Source organism: Chrysochloris asiatica, unplaced genomic scaffold (assembly GCF_000296735.1).
Source record: "Chrysochloris asiatica unplaced genomic scaffold, ChrAsi1.0 scaffold00207, whole genome shotgun sequence".
NCBI lineage: Eukaryota > Metazoa > Chordata > Mammalia > Afrosoricida > Chrysochloridae > Chrysochloris > Chrysochloris asiatica.
Window position 1 is genome coordinate 3,540,853 of NW_006408725.1, and position 14,048 is coordinate 3,554,900.

The window sequence follows — 14,048 nt, forward strand, 5'->3', positions numbered from 1 at the left end:
CTAGGAAGAAAGAGTGACAAACTACTTCCGAATCGCTAGTCACTGAAAACTCTATGCATAGCAGAGAAACATTGTCAGATATAGGACTAGAAGGTGGGAGGGCACTCAGAAAGCATACCACAGTACCACACCAGAAGTCCAGGATAACAATTACTCGCTATTAAATAAAAAGCATCCTATCCCTATCTCCTTTCCCCTGACTCAGCTAGACAAGATGAAAACTATGTAGTGGGGAGTCTACCTTCTCCTGTTCGCTCTGAAACTAAACTCCCTCATGAAAACTTGTAATCCAGCCACTTTGTGCCTTTATAGCCCCCCACCCCCAATTTTAGGTAGCCAATATCTGAGTTGCCCATCCCTAACAACCCTGTGTACTAAGGGGATATGCTTGATCCTTGATTTGAAAACTCTTTCCCTCACTGTTTGTATTTTGTGCTACTACAGCTATAAGGTCAAATTCATCCAATTGTAGCAATTTACACTTGCTTCCTGTATCAAATTTCTTTATCTTCCTCTAGTTGAGTTTTGGTCATCAAGCCATCCAGGCTAGGTCAAATGAGTACTATCTGCAAGTTTGGGCATTCTTATACACCCTCTCCCCAAACTTCTTATCAGCTGGACAGTTTACTCTCAGCTCTAGTCCCCAGTGGCTAGGTTAGTGGTTCCAAGTGTCCCCAAACTTCAGACCGACCAGCTCTTCCTCTTCTCTTTCTCACTTCAAGGTCCACAGCAGTCTATGGAATATGGTCAAGCTCCACCCATGTCTTCATTACTGCCTTTCCCCCATTTCCACTCATAGGTAGACCAACATGGTCACCAGTGAGCTTACAAGCCTGTTTGTGTGTTCCCTTTGAGTTTTAGTCTTGGAAGGGGGTTTCCTCCAATCTTGATATCATACTTTTCTTCATCAATCCAGTTCCTGGGATTATTTACTCAGCATACAAATGGAATAAATATGGTGAAAGAATCCAACTCAGCACACACCTTTCCTGATTTCAAACCATTCAGTATTTTCTTGTTCTATTCTAACAATTGCCTCTTGGCCTACAGACAGGTTCCTCATGAGCACAGTTAGGTGTTTTGGAGCACCCATTCTTCACATTATCCATAGTTTGTAAGATCCACACAGTTAAATATCTTTGCACAGCCACTAACACACAAGTAAACGTCTTTCTGGTAGTCTCTGCTTTCTGCCAAGATCCATTTGACATCATCAATGATATCCTTAGTTCTATATACGAAACTGATGTAAAAGCTTTATGAAATGGCATTAGAAAATTGAGGTGCTTGGCATAATTGAGGCAGCCGAGTCCAGTATAGACTGAACTCCATCTTTAATTAAACTTTGGCTTGTCGTAAGTCCTCCTTTCTACCTTCTTAAGAATGTTGTTGTTAAGTGCTGTAGAGTCAGTTCTGACTCATAGCAACACTGTATAGGGTTTCCAAGGAGCAGCTGCTTAATGTGAATCACCAACTTTGCCAACGAGTGCTTATCTTACAGCACCACACCAGGACTCCTGGTTGGCGTGCTTGAATGGTTTGACCTTGTGGGAGTCCTGGTGTGACATTGTGAACTGCTAACTGCAAGGTCAGCTTTTCTGAAATATATACATATACATTCTTTCTGGAACATGATGCACAAGGACTCCTCCTACAATAATCTTCATATTTTCCTGACGAACATTTCTTCACAAACCTTCCATTGTTTTCTGAGAATGGTTAAAGTTCTACAGAAAGTTACAGGCCTTTAAGGCTATAAATTATAGATTCTTTTCTTAAGTTTTGGATTGCTAGGTACAAGGTCAGTCATTCAAACACACCAGGAGCTCTTCTGAAACCCTATACTATGAGTCAGAACTGACTTGATGTTAGAAAATCCATCAGCAAACCTTGTAGAATTTTAAGTTGTTCCTGTTGTATGCCTAGAAACAATTCCAAGCCCTCATGATTTCCCCACTTTTCTGCCTGAAAGCTCACCATTCCCTCAAAATGTGGATCATTTGGAACTTCTGTTTTAGACTCTGTGTTTCCCAATCAAGATTGTATTTTCACCCTCCATAAAAAGGTTTTCCTCAGTTTTGTAGCAAAAAGGGCTGAGTGGTTGATCTTACAGTCCAGGAGGACCCTGGGACCACCAAGGGAAAAGAGCAGGAGTAGAATGTGGGACCCTATCCAGAGAAGCTGTGACACCATAGACGGAGCCAGAGATGATGATGTGAAGAGATGGAGCAGCTGAGGACTCTAGGCTCATGGAGGGAGAAGGGTTGTGTGCTGGCAGCTGTGGGGCTGGCTTGCAGGGTATGCCCTTTGAATGTTTGAATGACTGTATATTCCTGAGTGTTTTGGTGTACATCCAACAACAACAACAAAAACAGAGGGAATAGAAGCAAATATTGTTGAATAATGATGCATGCATAAGATTGTACCCATTGCAATGAAACAAAATACAATACGATGAGTGTAAAACTGATGTTCCCCCATGTATAAACTATCATTCAATTCACAATAAAAACTTAAAAAAAAAAAGAGGTTCCTAAGCAACACCAGAAATGGAGGCAGAGGTGATGGCATGGAGAGAAAAAGTAGCTGAGGACACTGGATTCATGGAAAGAGAAAGGCTGTGTGCTACAGGCAGGAAGCAGACTTGTAGAATGTGCCCTTTGGTTGTTTGAATGATTATATATTCCTGAGTGTTTTGGTGTACATAAAAAAAGAGGGAATAGAGGCAACAACTGTTAACTGATGGTGCATGTTGTTGTTGTTGTTAAGTGCCATCAAGTTGGTTCTGACCCATAGCAACCCTGTAGAGGGTTTCCAAGGAGCGACTGGTGAACTTGAACCACCAACCTTGCAGTTTAAACTGACTTTGCAGTCTAGAACATTAACCTACAGCATCATACCAGAACTGTAATCATTACAATGAAATAAAATATGATCGGTTGAGTGCAAAACCAATGTTCTCCCAAGTAAACTATCACTTTTACTTCTACAAAGAAGTCCGTTTTATTTATTCTTTGACAACTTCGATGGGAAATTCTTGATGTCTAACATCTTTAAAACTGAGCTGTAATTCTTCCTGGATGTGATAACAGTCCCAGATACCACATGATAAAAGCTACAGAGCATTTGATAGGAAAGACCAAGAACTTTCTGGGACATGCTGCACAAGCATTCTTCTATGACCATTCTAACAAACATTTTCCTTACTCTATGGCACCTATCAGCAACAGGGAAAGCAGAGGAGCCTTGGATTACAGCTATTAAGTTGGATGTTAATAGGTGATTTGAACTCACCCAGTGAGAGCAAAAATGTCAGCTTGAAGACAAAGGTGCGCCTGACCCAAGCCATGGTATTTTCAATAACCTCATATGCATGTGAAAGATGGACAGTGAATAAGGAAGACCGTAGAAGAATTGATGCTTTTGAGTTATGGTGTTGGAGAAGAATATTGAAAGTGCCATGGGCTGTCAAAAGAACCAACAGATTTGTGTTGGAAGAAGTGCAGCTAGAGTGCTTCTTGGGGGCCAGGATGATCAAACTTCATCTCTCATACTTTGGACATATTGTCAGGAGGGACCAGTTGCTGGAGAAGGATATCATGTTTGGTAAGGTGGAGGGTCAGAGAAAAAGAGGAAGACCCCCAACGAGATGGATTAGCCAAGTGGCAGCATTGATGGACTCAAGCATGGCAACAGTAGTGAGGTTGGCCCAGAATCAGCAGTGTTTCATTCTGTTGTGCATAAGGTCGCTATGAGTCGATACTGACTCAATGGCACCTGACAACAACAACACTGGCCCCAATGAGATTGGTTGACATAATAGCAGCAACAACAGGCTAACACATAGTGACCACTGTGAGCTTGGTACAGGACCTAGCAGTGCTTCATTCTGTTGTAGGTAGGGTCATTGTGAATTGGAACTGACATGACTGCATCCAACAACAACAACAACAGTGGTTTCATGGGAGAAAGACTTCGCAATCTGTTCCGGTAAAGATTACAGCCTAGAAAACCCTATGGAGAAGTTTTAACCTATCACATGGGCTCACTATGAGTTCATTTGACTCAACAGCACCAAACAACAAGGGAAGCAGAGGAGAGGGAGTAACTCCTAATGGGTCTCTTTTGGGGGTCTTGGAAATGTTCTGGGATTACGGTAATGGTGATGACTGCATGATCTTGTGAATATACTTAAAGACTTGTACAGTTTTAAATGGTTAGTTTTATGGTACATGAATTATTTGTCAATAAAGAAAGTACTTTCTGTTTGTGAATACATACGCACAAGTACTTGAAGGGTGTTGCATATAACCAAGTTTGTGTGCAATAGTTAGAACAAAAGGGAACTCTGCATATCAACAGCTGGTGACTTATATCATATTGTATCCTAGGAAAAGTCAGGAAAATTAATTGAGCATAGTCAAAAGACGAGTTAGGAATGTTTGAAACTAGAGTGGCTGGTCTTACTAATTTCAATGGGGAGTGCTTGAAGGGTCAAGATCCCTTTTCAGAGTATTTCAGTGCATGCTGAAGTCTATAGGGATCTTGAATTCCCATATCTGTGTGGTTCTCCTTTTCAAAATCACTGAATTAACATTGATTCCTTCAGCCCAGGACCTGAAATAAATGAACCCTCAAGTAAAGCTAACTGAAAAATAACATTTCCATAACTAAAATGCTGTCTTAAAAGTGGCGAGACTGATGGAGTCTAGGTGCTAATGGGCAGCTCTGTGTTCCACCTGACTGGTAGTTCTGGCCAGGCAACCTATAATATTTGTGATCTCAGGCATTAATTAACTTCACATTCAAATACTTGTGCAGTGCTGACTACACATCACACTTTAAATACTGCTAAATTGTATGTGAGGAGTCTAAAAAAGCGTTGAGCTGACACAAGAAACTTACAAGTACTGTTACGCTTTTATTTCCTACACCCTTTCAAGTACAGTTACACTTTTATTTCCTACAACCTTTCCAATAAGGAGGTCTGTTGGCACAGCCATTAAGTGCTTGGCTGTTAACCATGGGAGAAAGATGTGACAACCTGCTTCTGGAAGGACTACAGCATTGGGACACTTCCGGCAAGATGGCAGACTAGGCAGATGCGCTACATGGACCCTCTACTGCAAAAATAGTGATAGTGGTGGTGGCGGTGGTGGCTGGGTGCCATGGAGTTGGTTCCAACTCATAGCAACCCTGTATAGAGTTTCTGGGGCTACAAATCTTTACAGGATCCGAAAGCCTTATCGTTATCCCACGGAACAGCTGATAGTTTTGCATTGCTGACCTTGAGGTTACCAGCCCAGCTTGTAATTCACTATCCTATGAGAGACAATATTAAACAGCTACAGATAAAAATTGTGGCACCCTAAACTTCAAAGGGTAGAGAGGTGGGTGGAGTGCTAGCTGGGAGGAAACGCCAAGCAGGGGTGGTGAGAGAGGGAGATGACTGGTGAATGACTGACTAGCCAGACACACATTGACCATATTGTGAGCAGCTTTGGCAGTGGAGGGAGAAATGCTGACCGGTTCTATGTCATCTCCATGACCAGTTGCAGATGGAGGTGTTGTAATTTAGAGGTTTTCATTGACTGACTTTTGTAAGTAGTTTGCCAGGTTTTTCTTATCCTATTTTAGTCTGGGAGCGTAGTGGTTACGAATCGGGCTGCGAACCTTAAGGTCAGCGGTTCGAAACTACCAGCTGCTCTGCGGGAGAAAGATGAGGCTTTCTACTCCCGTAAGGATTTACACCCTCGGAAACCCTGTACAGGGTCGCTATGGGTCGGAACCGACTCGATGGCACTTAACAACAACAACAACATTTTAGTCTGGGAGCTCTGCTAAACCTATTCAGTATCATAGCAACATGCATACTTTCACTGACAGATGGTGGCTGCCCAATGTGCATGAGGTGCATTGGCTGGTCTCCCTAATGGGAGGTGAGAATTTAACTGATGGATTACCATTCATACTATCAGATAAAGGATGGACTTGGTGGCCTTGCATTGTGTCAACTTCACTAAGCAGCAACTACTTGCCTCAGAATTCTTATCCTGGTTGGTTCTCATTTGGGGCTGGTCACAAGAGAACTTTGCAAGTGAATTGGAAGACAGAAGAGAAGCAGCAGCCACAGCCATCATTTTATGCTCAGTAAGTGGATGTAAGTATGAGACATAGTGACGGCTCACACATGTTGTAGCTGATTTGCTGGTTCCCTTGTTAGTATGGGGAAGTATCTGGGTCTGCAGATCTTTCAACTCCTTTTAGCTTCTCCAAGTTCTGAGCTGATCAGGAGCGAACGGTTCCAATTTCTCTTGTAGGTCTTTGGAGTCATCAAGGTTAGAGGGAGTTGGGAGAGGCAGCTGTGCGTTTCAGTTTATCCTCATGAATTTCAATTTGTCCAAGTTCGCTTCCACTTTACATCTAGCTTTGTTTCCTGACTGACCCATTGCAACTTTGAGCCTCACACAAGATGCAGAAGAAACAGCTTTGTGTAGCATTCTCTACCAGCTCCCACAAATGTGTGGGGTCTACTCCCTATAAAAATCTCAGATTGTCTCTCACTCACACTAGTAGTTCTGTTTTTTCTGATCAAACTCTGACTGACATAACACTAATTAAAAAGAGTTGATCCTGTTGGTCCCAGAATTTTCTATAGTGGTATTATATACTATAGACTTGGATCTTAGATCTGTGGATGATCTGTATAGGGTCAAGAAAGTAGCAGCTGACATTAGTGGAATTTTGAGGTGGGGAATTCCAGGGGAAACAAATTAAATACCCATAGCGAACCCACTAGTCTTTATCTAGTTAGCTCTATCTGAGTTGGAAGTCTTCATGGGTCTGACTGACATCTATAACCATAGGAACAGATATTCTAATTAGACATCTGACCAGATAAACCCTATACAGTCCACAATGATGGTTCAAATGCCCACCAGGGAAAATAACCATGGTATTATAAGGAAAGGCTCAAACTATTACAGTCATAAGAAAGTGGCAAGACAACCACTGTCCCTCCACTATTCCAGAGACTTTTGTCAACCTGGAGCAAAGAGGGCTCTGTTAAAATGGAACCTCCTTTATAGGATTTACAGTGCAAACACAGACTGCTTGTGAGTCAAGGTTAGTAGTGCCACGTAGGCTTGTCTTTCACTTGGTGATTCTCTCTCAGAAGGACCAACTTAACTGGCACAACATGCTTAGCTCAGGAAGTTTTAATGGCAGTGCAGAAAGCCGAGTGATATGTGTTATTAATGGCCAGTAACTAGGGATATCATTGCTGATGTCAGATGGATCTTGGCTGAAAGCAGAGAATACCAGAAAGATGTTTCCTTATGCTTTATTGACTATGCAAATAAGTTTGACTGTGTGAATAACATTGCTAAGAATGGGTATTCCAGAATACTTCACTGTGCTCATGAGGAACCTATACATAGGCCAAGACACAGTTGTTAGGGGATACTGAATGGTTTAAAATCAGGAAACGTGTGTGTCTTTTCTACTTTATCTATATGCTGAGCAAATATGACAATATGGATTATTTGAAGAAGACAGAATGTTGAATCAGGATTGGAGGAAGACTCATTAACAAGCTGCAATATGCAAATGATACGACCTTGCTTGCTGTAAGCAAAGAGAACTTAAAATACGAATTGATGAAGATCAAAGACTACAGTCTTCAGTATGGGTTGAATCTTAATGTAAAGAAAACAAAAATCCAATAAGTAACATCATGATAAATGGAGAAAAAAATTGAAATTGTCAAAGACTTCACTTGCTTGGATCCACAATCAACACTCATGGAAGCAGCAGTCAAGAAATCAAACGATGTATTGCATTAGGCAAATCTGTTGCAAAAGACCTCTTTAAAGTGTTTGAGGACTAAGATGCACCTGATTTTTAATTTCCTCATATGATTGTGAAAGTTGGACAGGGAATAAGGAAGACATTGTAAGAATCGATGCACTTGAGCTACAGTGTTGGAGAAGAACATTAAAAGCACATGGACTGCCAGAAGAACAAATAAATTTGTCTTGGATGAAGTACACACAGAAAGCTACTTAGAAACCAGGATAGCAAGACTTTGTATCTCATACTTCAGACGTGCTATCAGGATGGACCAGTTCCTGGAGAAGGACATCATGCTTGGTAAAATGAAAGGTAAGTGAAAAAGAGGAAGACCCGCAATGAGATGGATTGGCACAGTGGCAGCAGCAATTGGCTCAAACACAGCAATTGTGAAGATGGCGCAGGACTGGGCACTGAGTCTGGCAGCTTCAGCTGTGGAAAATTTAATAAATTTTCTGTGGAAGCAGAAATTCTTTGTGCTAGTGCCTGAACTACAGTAACCATAGTGTAACGCCTCAACATCAGCATCTATGACATCTGCTGGACCAAGTGATACTACATCAATCAATCCAAGAATCTCATGCTTACAACATCCTTACTCTCCATATAATTGGAATAGTCTCCTATCACTTAGATGAAGGGGCAAGCCCATGGTCATTTAAAACAAACTGCAGGTGAAGTCTCTGTGTATTTACTGGTTTCAGATACTGAGGATACACAACAGTTACTAAGTGCTGTTGAGTTGGTTCTGACTCATAGGGATCCTGTATAGGGTTTCTGAGGAGCTGTTGGGTGGATCTGAACCATCAACCTTGCAGTTATCAGTTCAGTGCTTATCCTACAGTGCCACACTAGGACACCATTGTTGTTAGCTATTGCTCAGTCAACTACAAGTCAGGGCGACCTTTGGTACCAAAGAGTGAGCTGTCCGGTCTTGCATCATTCTCACAATCGCCATCATGCTCAAGTCTATCATTGCAGTTACTGTGCCAATCCATGTCACCAAGGCTTCCAGGCTCCCACTGGTCCTCAGCGTCACCAAGCTTTATGGCCTCCTCTAGTGATTATTCTCTCCTGATAGAATTCTTAGGGGAGATTTCTCTCTTCATGTAGAGCTCAGGCTGACTGGGCCATTTATTTTCTATGATATACTTAAAAGATGTCTGCCTTATGCTCCCAACTGCCAACATCATATGGATATACGACCCCACTTTCCTGTCTCTTGCCTAGACTTGAAGCTCAAGGCTTTTGGTACCCCAGGTCAATGTCTTCAGGGCCATAACTGTGGCTTCATTGACTCTTCAGGTTTCTTTCATATCAGATTTGATACCCAACAACTTCCTTAGCTATTTGCAAGTTTGCAAAATATTATTCCCCTTAATCTGCATCTTGGGTTTTAAACCATGTCATCATCATTGAATTACCCCTCTCTCTGTATATATATATATATATATATATATATGTATATGTGTGTGTATATATATATATATTATATATATTCAGGTATAATGCTAAACATTTACAGTTTTATAATCATTACTTATATTTAGGAATGTTTAATTGTGTTCAACACCCACTGTCAGTCATTTAATGATTTCCTAATTTTACATTATTTTAAAAATTAGTTGGAACAATTTTCTCATAAAGATGAATTGCAAGTATATATATATATTTTTTTTTTTTTGAGATTTTTCTTAAGAATATCTGTCTTCACAAAACAAAAAAGGCAAAAAAGGAAAACAGAAAATTGGTCAACTATAGTAATTTTGAGATCTAAATCTATGCCCCATCCAAACCAAGCAAACAATCCACTGCTTTCTGCCACTTAAGAGTCAAAAGTGGGAGCTTAGTCTGTTTTTCCGAAGGTTTATGTTGTCTTTCTTTCTGTGGTGTTTACAGAAGTTATCATTCATTTTATTTCAAGTATTTTTACAAGATTTGTCAGGGTGTGTGTGAATCTCCATTTTTTGAAACAGGCTGCCCTATTGTAAGAAAAAAATAACTTAAAGCTCAGGAATGTTTTATTCTTAATATCTTTGGCTAGTTTTTCCATACTTCTTTTAAAAAGCCTCTTTTATTGGAAAAACCAATTAGCCAAATGTTGGTACTCTGATTTTTATCCTTATTATTGAATCTATGATCTTTACTGTTTTCTCAGAGAGCTTCTCAAATTTTTCTTCCATATCACAGAATTTTTCTAGATTAATTAATTGCATTCCTTAATGCTTCTATCGTGTAGGCAAATCTTTAGTGAGGCTGTACTATACTCCAAAGAGAACATAGTTTGAAGCCTAATGTACTATCACTTCAATTTTGTAACCTTTTAGGTACCTGACTAGAATGTGCATGTGAGATTATAGGTATTTGAGGTGATAGCAGTACTTCCCAAATTTTCACAAGTTAACAACAAAGACACAAAAGAACAATGCAACTTACTGAAAACCTCAATGCATCCTCAAGGATAGAATTTGGGGAGACTTGGCAATAGCCACAGGATCCCTGGTGGTGCTGTGGGCTAGACTTTAGGCTGATCATCACAAATTTGGCAATTCAAATCCACCAGCAGCTCCAAGGGAGAAAGACAAGGTGTCTGCTCCCTAAGGCATTAGTTATATGACAGTAGGTTTAGGTTTTTGTCTAGATTTAGGGGAAAAGAGTCTAGGCATCACGTTTTGAATAACGTTATTGTTAAATGCCATGGAGTCCGTTCTGACTCACAGTGATGTTGTATAGGGCTTCTGAGACTGTACATCCTTATGGGAGCAGAAAGCCTCAGCTTTCTTCCACAGAGCGGCTGGTGGGCTCCAACCACTGACCTTGTGCTTCTCAGTGCAGTGCTTACCGTGTAGAGCCACTAAGTTCCCCTTTTGAATGATACCACTGGAGAATACTATTTCTTTCTTAGTCTGTATTCCAGGATGTAAATTATACAGGATATCCTGAGGATCACAGACAGTCAGTAAAAATTCATCATTGAACAAGTAACAAAGACTCAAAGGTAGGCTTTTAGTTGAGCTACAAAGAAAATCATTTTCTTTTTTCTATGGGATCATCTGACAATTTGGCACAGCTTTGACTCCTGAAGTATCCCTGGTGGCATAGAGGAAGTTAGACCTGCCATGCAAGGCCAACTGGGAGCTTTGTAATTGCTGACTCTTGATCATAGCTACAGCTGATGATGGTGGTGGTAGTGGTTGTGTGCCATCGATTCCTCATAGCGACCTCACAGTGATCATGTATAGGGGTTGTAAATCTTTATAGGAGCAGAAAGCCTCACGTTTTTCCTGTGGAGCAGCTGGTGGTTTTAAACTGCTGACACTGCAGTTAGCAGCCCAATGTGCAATACACTACAACACCAAGACTTCTTACAACTCATGATAGTAGTAAGTTATTTTATATGCTGTACCTTTTTTAGCATTATTAAAGTCTCCATAAAGCCATGGTAACACATATAGCTTGAGTTCTCCTGTGTAGTACAGAATTAAGCGTAAAGAAGGTTAAAAGAAAGGGCAGAGTGGCATCCTTTTTTCCAAGTGCTGGTGGAGGTAGCAGTGGCTCTCCCATGGGTAGGGCAGCTGTCGGTTCATGAAGATGACCACTATGGAGTCAAAAGTGTAGAAGAGCCCAAGCCTGAGCACCCGATTCCTGGCCTTAGTGAGAAAGCACCTTAAGGAACTCTCAGAAAGAGTAAAGGATACTCGAAAAGAAATAATTTCCAGCAATAAACTGGGACTTGAAGTCATGGCAATTTAGTTAGTGCATTGTGACCTGAAACAGTAGTCAAAATCTGGTAAGGATAGGATTTTTGACTAATGTGCAAATGGTAATTCTAAAAATGTACAAGGGAGAGCAAAAGTGCCCAAGGTCCAACCTTTTGTTCTCTGAAGGATAAAAAAAACTTTAGATTTCTAACTTCCTTAGAAAATATTCCTTCATAAATGATTAAAAGGTAAACCAGTCCCCACCTGAGTGGAAAGTAACAACTTCTAAATTTGTGGAATCCAAAAACAATGAAAACCAACAATACGCTGTAGGGAAAGCGAGCATGTGCTGGTACACTTCAGTGAGCACAGCCCTGGACAGGTTATGAATGGTTGGAGATGCTCCACCTAAATCAGCTTATGAAGTACACTGAAGCTATGGAATGTTTGCTTTACCTATTAATACCAGTTTTTATATGTTTGCTATATTTTGTACATGTATCAAAAATAATGAGGCAAGATATTTAGTACTGTAAGCAAAGACAAAGATTATGGCATTGACTAAAGAGGAAAGTATGGACAAGTTATTTAATCTCTCTCTTGGCTACAGTGTTTTCAACTCTACGAAAGGTTAGACATGGTTACTTCTATGCCCCTTTATAGTTTTGATATTTTACAGCTAAAACCAAGTAAAATCAATGCATATTCTTAGAAAGATCACCTAAAGTGTTAGTTTAAAGACACATACCTTATCTTAGATTCACAGCTCCCTAAGGAACATCATATACTTTCTTACACATAGCAGGTAGTTAAGAAACTCATCTGTTGGTGACATTCAAATTGTTTATGTGATTGTCTTCTCAAATAATCAGATGGGTTGTTATTTTTAAGGCCCTTTCAATGCTTAAAATACAAATCAGTCCACATAAGTGAGTGTAGCTAGCTAGGTCAATGGGATTTAAAATTTAGAGATAGAAATCTATCTATGTATTCCTTAGAAACCTCATCTAACTCTTTCCATGGTAGGTGCTTAAAGAATCATCTTTGAATTATAGTTATTTATTTTATTTGAGTGGCTTCTGAAGTAAATTTTTCAATATCATAATACTGGATCATTTTAAAACTCATTAGTAATCACAGTGTCTCTATTTCTATCTGAATTTATCTTGTAAAGTAAAAATTGCTACAATCTGATGAACTTGACTTATACTAGTCTATGTATTAGCTCAAAATAACAGACAGGGAAGGACCTTATCTTCACATCAAGTATCAATCCTATCCCCTCTGTATACAGGATAGATAGGGGCGGGCAACTTAGACACTGGCTACCTAAAATGAGGGGGCAACAAAGGCACGAAGTGACTGGCTTACAAGGCTTCAAGAGGGATTTCAGTTTAAGAGTGTGCAAGGGAAGATAGTGACCCACTGAGTAGTTTTCATAGTGTCTAGATGGGTCTGGTGAAAGGAGATGGGGATATTTCAATATATGGGGATATTCAATAATAGCGAGTAATTGTTATCATGACAAATTGCGACTGTTACAACTGTAAAGGTAGAAGTTTTTTTTTTTTTTTAACAAAATCAGGGGAGTAATCTTACAGCCTAGGAACAGAGGCCCCTAGGACCATCAAAGGAGAAGAGCACAAGCGGAAGGTGGGACCCTATCCAAAGAAGCAGCAACACCAGAGATGGAGACAGAGATGAGGACACGGAGAGAGGGAGCAGCTGAGGACTATAGACTCATGGAAAGAGAAAGGCTGTGTGCTGGTGGCCAGGAGGCAGGTTTGCAGAATTCAGAATATATCCTTTGGTTGTTTAAGTTATTATATATTCTTGAGTGTTTCTGTGTTACCCCCCCCCCAAAAAAAAACCCCAAAAAACAGAGGGAATGAAACAAATACTGTTGAATGATGATGCATGGAGGAGACTGTAATCATTTAAATAAAACGATGAGTTTGATGTTCTCCCATATAAACTGTCACTCAGTTCACAATAAAAACTTAAAAAAAAAAAAAAAAAAAAGAACAAATAGGAGATGAGTACTAAAGTGAGCAAAAGATTCTATTTCTTAGTTTTCTTCAATGAGTTAATGCTCATTAGTCCTTTCATAGTTTACATACCATGCTTCATGACTAATAAAAGTTAAAATCTTATTTATCTTACTTCATTTGTATTAATTATTCCAGGTTGTCTTTATGAAAATCAGAAAGCCATAAAGTCAGATTGTAGAAACTACAGTCACAGATAATGCAATATATAGCATATGTTCCATTGTTAATTAAAAACTGATAGTTAAGAGCTTTAGGGAAAAACCCACAGGCATATGGAAGGGGATAAAACAAATGCCCTCCATTTACTAAACTTTCAAGGTAGCATGTATCACATTAAATACTCATGTTTACAAGTGGGAAAAAAAGAGCAGAAAATACACAATTAACCTACAAGCATGTAACTACTAATGAAATGCATTAAATACAAACACATGACTTTTATTAA